This window comes from Cupressus sempervirens, chromosome 11, assembly GCF_028749045.1.
Source record: "Cupressus sempervirens isolate cs-2001-9-10 chromosome 11, ASM2874904v1, whole genome shotgun sequence".
In the NCBI taxonomy this organism is placed as follows: Eukaryota; Viridiplantae; Streptophyta; class Pinopsida; order Cupressales; family Cupressaceae; genus Cupressus; species Cupressus sempervirens.
In genome coordinates, this window is record NC_143128.1 from 281,621,619 (window position 1) to 281,631,562 (window position 9,944).

At 31.1% G+C, this 9,944-nt stretch overlaps 1 pseudogene; it reads right to left on the reverse strand.

The window, feature by feature from the left end:
- Positions 1 to 6,396: 6,396 nt before the first annotated feature.
- Positions 6,397 to 8,486, reverse strand: LOC149529204 (uncharacterized; annotated as a pseudogene).
- Between the last annotated feature and the right edge of the window lie 1,458 nt (positions 8,487 to 9,944).

Here is a 9,944-nt window from a genome sequence, read left to right on the forward strand (position 1 = left end):
TTGGTTCGGTGTATGGCCCCTCCTTACCTACTTTTCTAAGACCAATTCAATTCTTCTTTCTTTTTCATGTATTTCACTTGGTTCTTCTTGTTCTTATACTTTAGATATCTTTGCTACAACTCAACATGTCCTATCTGGTGTTCAATTTCCTCTATCTAATGTTTGACTTATTCATTTTGGGACTCGTTTCCTATAACCTTATGCTTGATAATCTACAGATGCTTGGAAAATCTTTTTGTTGAACCTCAATGGTACTTGGTTGTTGATGCTTGACAACCTCTTTCTCTTGTTTAGGTAAAGTAAAATTCTCTCCTTCATAGATGCAGAAAAAAATTCTATAATCTTCAAGTTCTTTCTTGAATTCCTCCTCATTCTTTTCTACAAATTCATCAACTCTAACATTTTCACTTTCCACAATTTTGTTAGTGTTAGAATGCAAATGCTTATATCCCTTTCTTTCAGTGGAATTTCCTAGAAATATACCTTCATCACTCTTTGCATCAAGTTTTCCTTTCCTTGCATATTAAAATATTTAACATTTTCTTCCAAAAAATTTGAAATAATTAACATTAGGTGCATAGCCATACAAAAGTTCAAAAGGTGTTTTGTTTTTACCTATCTTGACCTGGACTTGGTTTAGAGTATAGACTACAATACTTATAGATTCTCTCCAATACTTTGGTGAAATATTTGATGAGAACTATTTATGACCCATTTTACACCATCTTTCCATTTATTTTATATACTATTATATTCACTTTCATATCCCATATATATTCCATTTTATATCATTTTTCTCTTTTATGTTGCATGTGATTAAATGTTAATAAAATGTATTATATATGGTTTTGTAGTAGAATTATGAAAATAATTGTTGATTGTCTTTACTAAAAAAACATTTTTTCATTATGTCATTTGTCAACATGTTGGATGGAGATCTTCCTATCACCTATTTTAAGGAAATGTCATGTCACCTATTTTATAGGTCTACCATCTATTTTACATGAACTCATGTTGCCTATTTTACAAGAACTTACTGGAGCAACTTGAACAATAGTTGGTTCATATGGAAATAACTATTTATGAGGTTGTACGACTCATTCTTATATTTCTACCTTTGACTCTTATATTTCTAGTTGTGTGGAAGGAAAATCATGTCACATTTAATAGTTATTTGGAATATCCCTACTTCATTTTGTATTATAATGGATTGTTTAAGATTTTATGGAGATCTTCCCATTAAATCTATAACTCTTTCTATAAGAGGAAAAAAGCATTATCCATTCCATGTAGCATAATGTATTCTTTTATGTCTAGTAGCTTAGTTTTGACCAGATCAACATATTGGCAAGGATTTCTCAAAATTGGTTTAGACACTACTTCTGACAAAATCTATGGTGAGGATATAGCCCATTTTTCATTGAGAGTCATCTTATAATTTCAAAATATTCACTTCTTTCATCCATGTGGGTACTCTCCTCTTCTCATGTTGTCTTATAATTTTTGAGAGTTTTCTTTGAAAAGTTGATTTAATTAGTTTCAATATTTAGCTTTTTAGGTGAATCTCAATCTCCTTGTTTTTTATCTAATTTGTAGCCTCATTCGTCCATTCAATTCTAGCACTTGAGTGCTAAATAAACAATATTGCATCAGAAGAACCTAAGTCGAATGCCTTACTCAAACCCAATTTAAAGACTCGTCAATTTTTAAACTCCCAAGAGGAAAGAAAGATTCATGTGAAAAAATGTGGGACACTTTCTCATGTTCTTCTACACTATGCGCTAAGAATTAGGAAGCAAGTGTTCATCTCATGGCAAGGCTAGTGGATGAAAATTTTTAGAGCACCATTAAATGGAAACAACATGCTATATGTCAACTATCATTTTTCTATAACATGTCTCTAGAGGATCTTAAAGATAAATTAGGGTATAGAGAAAGAGCATAAAATAGAGTATAAGTGTTAGTAGATTATTGTAGCAACAATGATATTATTAATCATAAAAGGTAGATTACAAAAGAAGCCAAAAGAAGTTAGAAATAGAGCCCTACAAATATATCCTATATCTATTATTTATTGATAATACATGTATTTAGAAAACTTCTACAATCCCACTGACACATGTCATAAAAGATAACTAACACTCGCACCATTGGAAGGTGCAAGGATTAAGCTGATAGTATTGTATACTTTTGATGATTTTTTTGTATAGTTACTCATAAACTATCTAATTCCATAACTCTATCTTTATATGTTTCTTATTCATGCACATAGATGCTTCTTTCTCACTCCATGTCTCTATCTTATCTTACCCCTCTTTACATTTTGCTCCTTTGTGTCTATATCCTAATTCCTCTATTTTTTTGGGATCTACATTATCTATCTATCTATCCACTATCCATGTATCATCCTCATATATATTTTTCATTCTATCTTTTTATCTCCCTTTTCTCCTCTTTCTATTTCTCTCCCTTACACTCCCCTCCTCTTTGTCTCTTCATAACTATCCTCCACTTTGATATTTGAATCTAATCCATCTATCTACATATTGTATCTCCCTCTATTTTCCTATCTACTTTAATCTCTAGCAATCTTTTCACCTTTGTACCCCTCTTGGGTATGTGTAGGATCATGGTGTACCAAAAAGTGGTGATCTAAAAAATCTATAGTTCTAAAATATCTCAAACCATTTCAAAATATATTCCAACTTTTTTCCCACCCACCCTGATACTAAATGAAAACAATCAATATCTTTATAAGGTGTACAATATATTTTGATACCAAACCTATATGGTCAACTTTAAAAACATCCTAAAAATGTGCTTTTGGCCTATTTTTATGTGATTTTTACTTCAAACATGTAGCTGATGACTTTTTTTTCACGAAAATTTGATGAAATGAAAAGAATTTCTTAATAATGTTCTTATCTTTCCATAAATGTAAGGTTTGTCAAATTATGAGTTTAGTAAGTAATTATTACTTATTTTCTAATGGAGTTACATATAAGGTGCTAACTGACACACTACTTGAAAAAATTCAAATTCAAATGGTACAACATTTTTTAAATCATAAAGATGCATCACATTCTATGTTTCTTATACTGAAAGGAAAAATTGAAAAATTGAATTTTAAAGAGTTTTGAATTAGTTAAGGTGGTCAGACACAAGAGTTTTTTTATTCCAAAAATACTAAAGTCAAAAAATAATTATTGATTATTTATTTAAAATAAAAATATCCAAAAATATGCATCACATCCAGGCATGAGTCTACTACTTATATCTAGAATATTATTTAAAAATATTATCATTTGATTTTGATTAAGGTAGTCAGACATACATCTACTTCTTATTTTTGTAATATTGCATTAAAATTCAAAATTTTGACCAATCAATTTTTTTTTTTTTGAGATAAGTCCTAGTAGTTTAGAAATGAAATTCAATTTTCTAGAGATTCTTTTCTCTGAACTTTTTGATATAAATTTAATAACAAGTAGAAAATTGCATGTCAAGTTGACATAACCCTGATTTTCTAATTTTTTATTGTCAATTAAGAGCATAGTTTGGTTGACCATGATCCTACACATACCCTCTTTTTTCTTTATATTATTCATTTTAAACACTCCCTAATAAAATTTTGGAGAGAAATTTTTTGAATGACCAATGTTATTGTGTCTCACAATCTTTTCCTTTTTTGATAAAGACAAAGGACCAATGTTTATATATATATATATATATATATATATAGTTTTATAAGATTCATATAAACAATGTTTGACTTGTGTCTAATTTTAAATTTTGGATATATTTTGTTTGGGAACTTACAATCAAAATATGAGATGACAATTTATTCTTCATTATTATCTTATGACTTTTGTTTTATATATTTATTTATCTACCTAGCTAGCTGGCTACCTAATCACCTTATATATCTGTCCTTTACTCTGTCTCCTCTCATCTTCCTACTTCTCTCCCTCCTTCACCTTTTTTTTCCTCCCTTCATAACTATCTCGACTTTTATTTCTTATTTTGATCCATATGTTATTGACATTTTCACCTCTCTAGATTGCTCTTCTCTCTTTCTATTATTCATATCACTCACTTCTACTCCAACTTCTCACCCCTTATATCTCCTTGTATCTCTATATCCCTCTAACTATGATTTCTTATATGAGATGGATAGCTTATCTTTTTGAAATCAATTACTTCAAATTGACTCTATCTCACCATCTTACTCTATATCACCAAAACTCTTTATCTTTTCGTATCCACCTATCCTTTTCAATCTCTATATCTCTCCATATTTACCTATACTCACCAACTTTGTCCTCTTCCCCCACCTTAAAATTTTATATATGCACTCAATACAAACATTTTAAAATAAGAAATGAATGAATTTTAAAATGCTATAAACACCATTACACTCTATCTTAAAATGTCAACTTGAATGTATAAATTTTATCCTTGTCCAACTCAACTACAAAGATAGAAATTGTGGAAAAAAATATTTTATTTTAAATTAATATTATAGATTTGTATATAAAAATTAATAGAAAAACATTTAGTAGAGAAACATTTAGAGGACAAAAAAATCATGTTTTAATAGAATTGTGCAATTTATTAGAGAGTTAACAAACTTTCTTTATTACCCATACTTTCCAAAGAGCTCTAACATAATTGTTCAACTGTAGTTTTGAAAAGAACCTCTTCTCTATGTTTTGATGGATACACTTTTACGCTAACCATTTTCATTTATTTGAATTATTGTAACAAAACTATTATCTTTAATATCTAGATTTTTCAAATAACATTTAATGTCAAAATTTGAATATAGAGAATAGACATTTCATCTACAAATTGATGTAGTATAGACCATTTCATATAAGAAAAGGCTCAATGATTGACATTATATTGTTACTTAAATTTATAATTAATAAATTTTTTATATTTTTTATAAATGTATTACTAAGTTCTTTTTACTCAAGTGTATTTGAAAATTCTAAAATAAAAACAAATGTAAGATTATATTTTATTAATATAATCTTAGCAATAATGCTGATGCCGAATTATTTAGCAATAATTTATTTGCTCGGCATGCTAACCAGCAGGTAACCTTGGCCATATCCGTTTAATGAGCACCGTTTTCGCTTTTTCAGGCGTCCGAATTTCATTTAGGCTAGATGTCACCCATGCACCATAGGGCATCATACATCTTCTGCATTTTGACGCGACATCTAGCTATGATGTACGTTATTTTTGCATTGCGATATACGTTATTTATGAATTGCCACTAACAACCTTTTTTTAAATGCATTACTTATAAAATAATTTTTCAACTATCATAAGTTAATCAAATTTATACACAAAGTTAAGTTTTGATATATAAAAAAATGAATAGTTGTTTTTATGATTTTATTTGTTAAAAAATTTCAAAGTATCATAAGTAAAAAAGAACTTATACACTAAGTTAAGTTTTGATATAATTTTAATTTTTTTTAATATTTATTTGTTAAGTATTTATAATATTTTTTTATATCTATTGAATTGAACATGTGTACTTTTTAAAAAATTTAAAAATTTATGAACTAACTATCAATGTAAAAATGTATTTTATTTATTTTAAATAATTTTTTAATAAGATTTTATTTTTAACTAAATTTGTTATATAATATTAAAAATGTTATAGTATATATTTTAAATAAACTAAAATTATATTACATTTCTTAAATAAATTAAATTTTAAATATATATATGTTCAATTCTTACAAGTATTTTAAATTTGTATTTAAATCCTAATAGCAATATCACAAGTATACAATAGTTGGATTTGTGTATATGTATTTTATTAGACTGATATAAATCAAATTAACAAATGTCTTATTTTATTTTTTTCTCAGTAACAACTTAGATGTTCCAGTCATTACACATTCATGCTTCAACATCTATTTTATCATTTGATGTTGCATCATATGTTTCTAACAAAATCAATAACTTCTTAATTTTTGTATCTTTCTTTTCTTCATAAAAGTAAAAGAGTTTTCTATTACAAGTAGCTCCTCCCCAAAAGCATGTACAAGAAGTCTTTAGATGAACCAAGAAACCATCATAAGCAAACATAGGTCCATGTACACAAAGTTATGTATCAATAAAAAGTAGAAAACTATATCATTCAATTTAAAAGAACTACCAACAATCTACAATTGATAGAATAACCTATGGAATTTTATCTAAAATATACCAACACTTCTTGAATTTTAGTATTTCAATATTTAGAATTATGAGATATACTTTGTTAAAATATACCAACACTTTTTGAATTTAAGTATATCAATATTTAGAATTGTGATATATACTTTGAAGGACAAAAAAACTCACATTTAAATGGTTTGTACATGTATCCCTTCATAGTGTCAAATTCTTCATCCATGGAAATAAAAACTTCAAGATTGAATCAACTTTAATGAAGTATTTCCTTCTCCAACTGATTTTTATGAGGATCAATGATATTACTTCACCAAAAGCTATTTCATAGGACAATCCAAATCCTATCCCATGCCATAGATGAGTAGTGCTTCTCTCTATCTTATTAACATAAATTGGCAGAGGAGAAGGAACAAATTTTGGCCAAGAACAATTTTTGGGTAGGGGACACCCCCATAAATTACGATTCCTTGAATAAGAGGATTCTCCAAAGCTGGTCATATGTGTTCCTTGTGGTATTCTTCCTAAAAGACTATTATTTGATAGATTCATTGAGCCTAAAAAATTGAGAGAGTTGAGCTCTACAGGGATCTGTCCTGAAAAATGATTACTTGAAAGGTCCAATGCTTCCCATTGATACATTTCTCCAAAACTTTTTGAAATATTTCCATTCAAATTATTCATTGAAAGGTTTAAAAGCTTTAGTCCCTTCAAATTCTCCAAATTAGAAGGAACTTCTCCCTCCAATTCATTGTTTGAAAGATCTATAGATGTGAGCGTGGAAAGAATATATGAGTAGTGTTGATCTGTACCTTTTAAAGTCATATCCACCCCATCTTGATAGAATGACTCAGTAGAATCAGACAACAATACAAAACCATTTTGAGATTCATTTGCTATTCCTTTCACGAATGCAATTGTTTGTGGAATTTTGCCTGAGATGCGATTAGATGAAAGCAACAAGATTTGAAGGTTCATTAACTGGCCTATCTCTGAAGGAATACTGCCTGTAAAATTGTTCTCTTTCAACACCAGCACTCTTAGCTCTGAAAGATCTGCAATCAAATTTGGAATTTAACCACCAAATAAATTGTTTCCCATATCAAGAACCTATAGCTTTGAACAATTTGCTAATGAAAAAGGGAATGATCCATGCAACTTATTATTGTGAACTAATGAATATAATCCACTTAGCATACCCAATTCATGTGGTAAGCCTCCCTCTAAACTATTATTTCCCAAATTCAAGACAACGAGGGAAGAGCAATTGGACAAGCTGACAGGGATCACTCTTGTTAAGTTGTTGTTCGCAAGATTTAACATATTGAGTAGGGACGATTCACGCAAGCTAGGAGGAATGTTGCTAATGAACAAATTATCGTTGAGCAGCAATATTGTCATATTAGGAGACAACATTGATGGGATGCATCCACTCAATTTATTTCTAGACACTTCTAGCTTGTATAGTTGCATCCATGTTGAAGGATTTAGGGACAACCTTCCTTCCAAATGATTTCCTGAAAGATTCAGATGATACAATAGAGGACTGGTTGCCCATAACCAAGAGGGAATTACTCCCACAAGACTGGCGTTTGTTATTTCCAACAGTTGAAGTAAAAATTGTGTTGATACCCAAGATGGAAATTGGCTGTCAATCCTGCATGACTCTAAATACAGCCCAGATAAGTAAAAGGATAGAATCCAACTTGTGCTAACATTTAGTACACAGTCGGATAAACCCAAAACATATAGGCTTGTAAACTTTTGAAAGAAAGTTTCTGAAATTGGCTGGTCATGGTTAAATGACAGGTACAATTCAACTAAAGAAGGTGGAAGTGACGAAGACGAGATGCTCCCATTGAAATGATTGCCACAAACAGTCAACTCGGTGAGTGAGGAAAGCTGAGCAAATGAAGGGGGAATGGTCCCGCTCAGTTGGTTATCCTCAATAGCCAAGCTCTCAAGTGAAGAGAGATTGCCAAGGCAAGAAGGTATGCTCCCGTTGAAATGATTGCCACCAGCAGTCAACTCATTGAGTGAGGAAAGTTGAGAAAATGAAGGGGGAATGGTCCCGCTCAGTTGGTTATTATCAATAAACAACCTCTCAAGTGAAGAGAGATTGCCCAAAGAATATGGAATGATACCACTCAGCTGATTGTAACCAAGGTTTGAATTCTTCAACAAAGAGAGACTTCCAAGAGAAGCCAGTATGATTCCACCAAGTCGGTTGCTATGAAGGTCAAGGTAAGTTAAAGAAGAAAGATTAGCAAGGCAAGAAGGTATGCTCCCATTGAAATGATTTTCGAAAAGATCAAGACATATAAGACGTGTGAGAGAGAAAATGGAGGGAGGGATTATACCACTAAAGCCTTGAAAAGAGAGAGATTCAATATAAGAGAGATTGCCAAAGCAGGAAGCTACGCTTCCATTGAACTAACTGACTGAAAGATGTAGTTGTGTTAGACGGGGGAGCAAGCAAATGGAGAGGGGAATCATCCCACTTAAGACACTTGCATCTATATATAAAGAGTCAATATAAGATAGGTTTCCCAAATAGGGAGGAATGGATGTTGTACCTGATACTCTAGATATTTGTAGTGATGTGAGAAAGTGAAGTTCGTAGAGGCTCTTAGATATCACACCCTAGAAAGAGTAACCAGGGTAGATATCAACAGAGACAACGTGGTTGGTGTGATTGTCGCAGGAGATGCTAGTCCAGCTGGTGCAGCAATCAGTTCCATTCACCCACGAACTTAGAGCGCTCTGGGTGTCATTCAGACCCGCTTTGAAGTGGACAAGAGCCTAGGATTCCTACGGAGGGCATCTGTTGGGCATCAATCGATGTGAAACTGTAGAGGAGAAGCAGAAGAAGAAGAGAAGAAAAATTACAATATAGAGATTGCACGAAAAAGGGATGGCCATTGGGAAATGTGGTAAGAAGGGGATTGCATTTCTTTTCTAGGCGAGCTCTTCTTAAGAGTATCCTAGTCAACAGGTCAATGACCAATATTTACAATGTTTATAATTTAATAGTTTTATTTTCAAAGTTGGCCACGTCATTTGTCATTCTATCAACAACATATTTTGACTCCAACAGATAAGTAACATATTTTGTCTCATAGAGTCCACAACCACGTTCTTACAAAGACCAAGCCCAAAAATCACTTCCCTCTAGCTTAAAATATGATAAAAAATGGACAAAAAGTGATGAAACATAATATTCCATTTAACTTTTGCTCAAGGACAACTCCAAAAGATATGTTTCAAATTTTCAAATCTATGGAAAAAAGGACACAAGGGAGCTTGTACAGACAAAAACCTCAATTTATCCCCAACCGGCAACTTTTGATGTAAAATCTTCCAAGACAAAATTTGTGCATTTTCCTCAACTTTAGATTTCTAGATTTGAGAGCTCAAATTACGCCATTTCCTTTCGGTAAACCTACACCCCCATTTATTGTTTAGATGATGGTTTCACCTCAAACATGTAAGAATGTGTAAATAGATTTTTTTAAGAGGGAAACAACCCAGCCACTGCCAATCCTTGAAGACACTACATTGCAGAGGTGTACATAGCTTCATCATGAGTTCCATAGGCACCAATGAGCTGACAAAAATAAAAAACTCTTTAATCTTGTTATTTAAATTGAAGTGATTCTTTGTAACTTGCCAACTTGCCCAATCAAAAGTGTTGAAATCCCAGACATCATTAAAGTCATGAATCCCTTTCTTGAAAAGGTACACAGCAT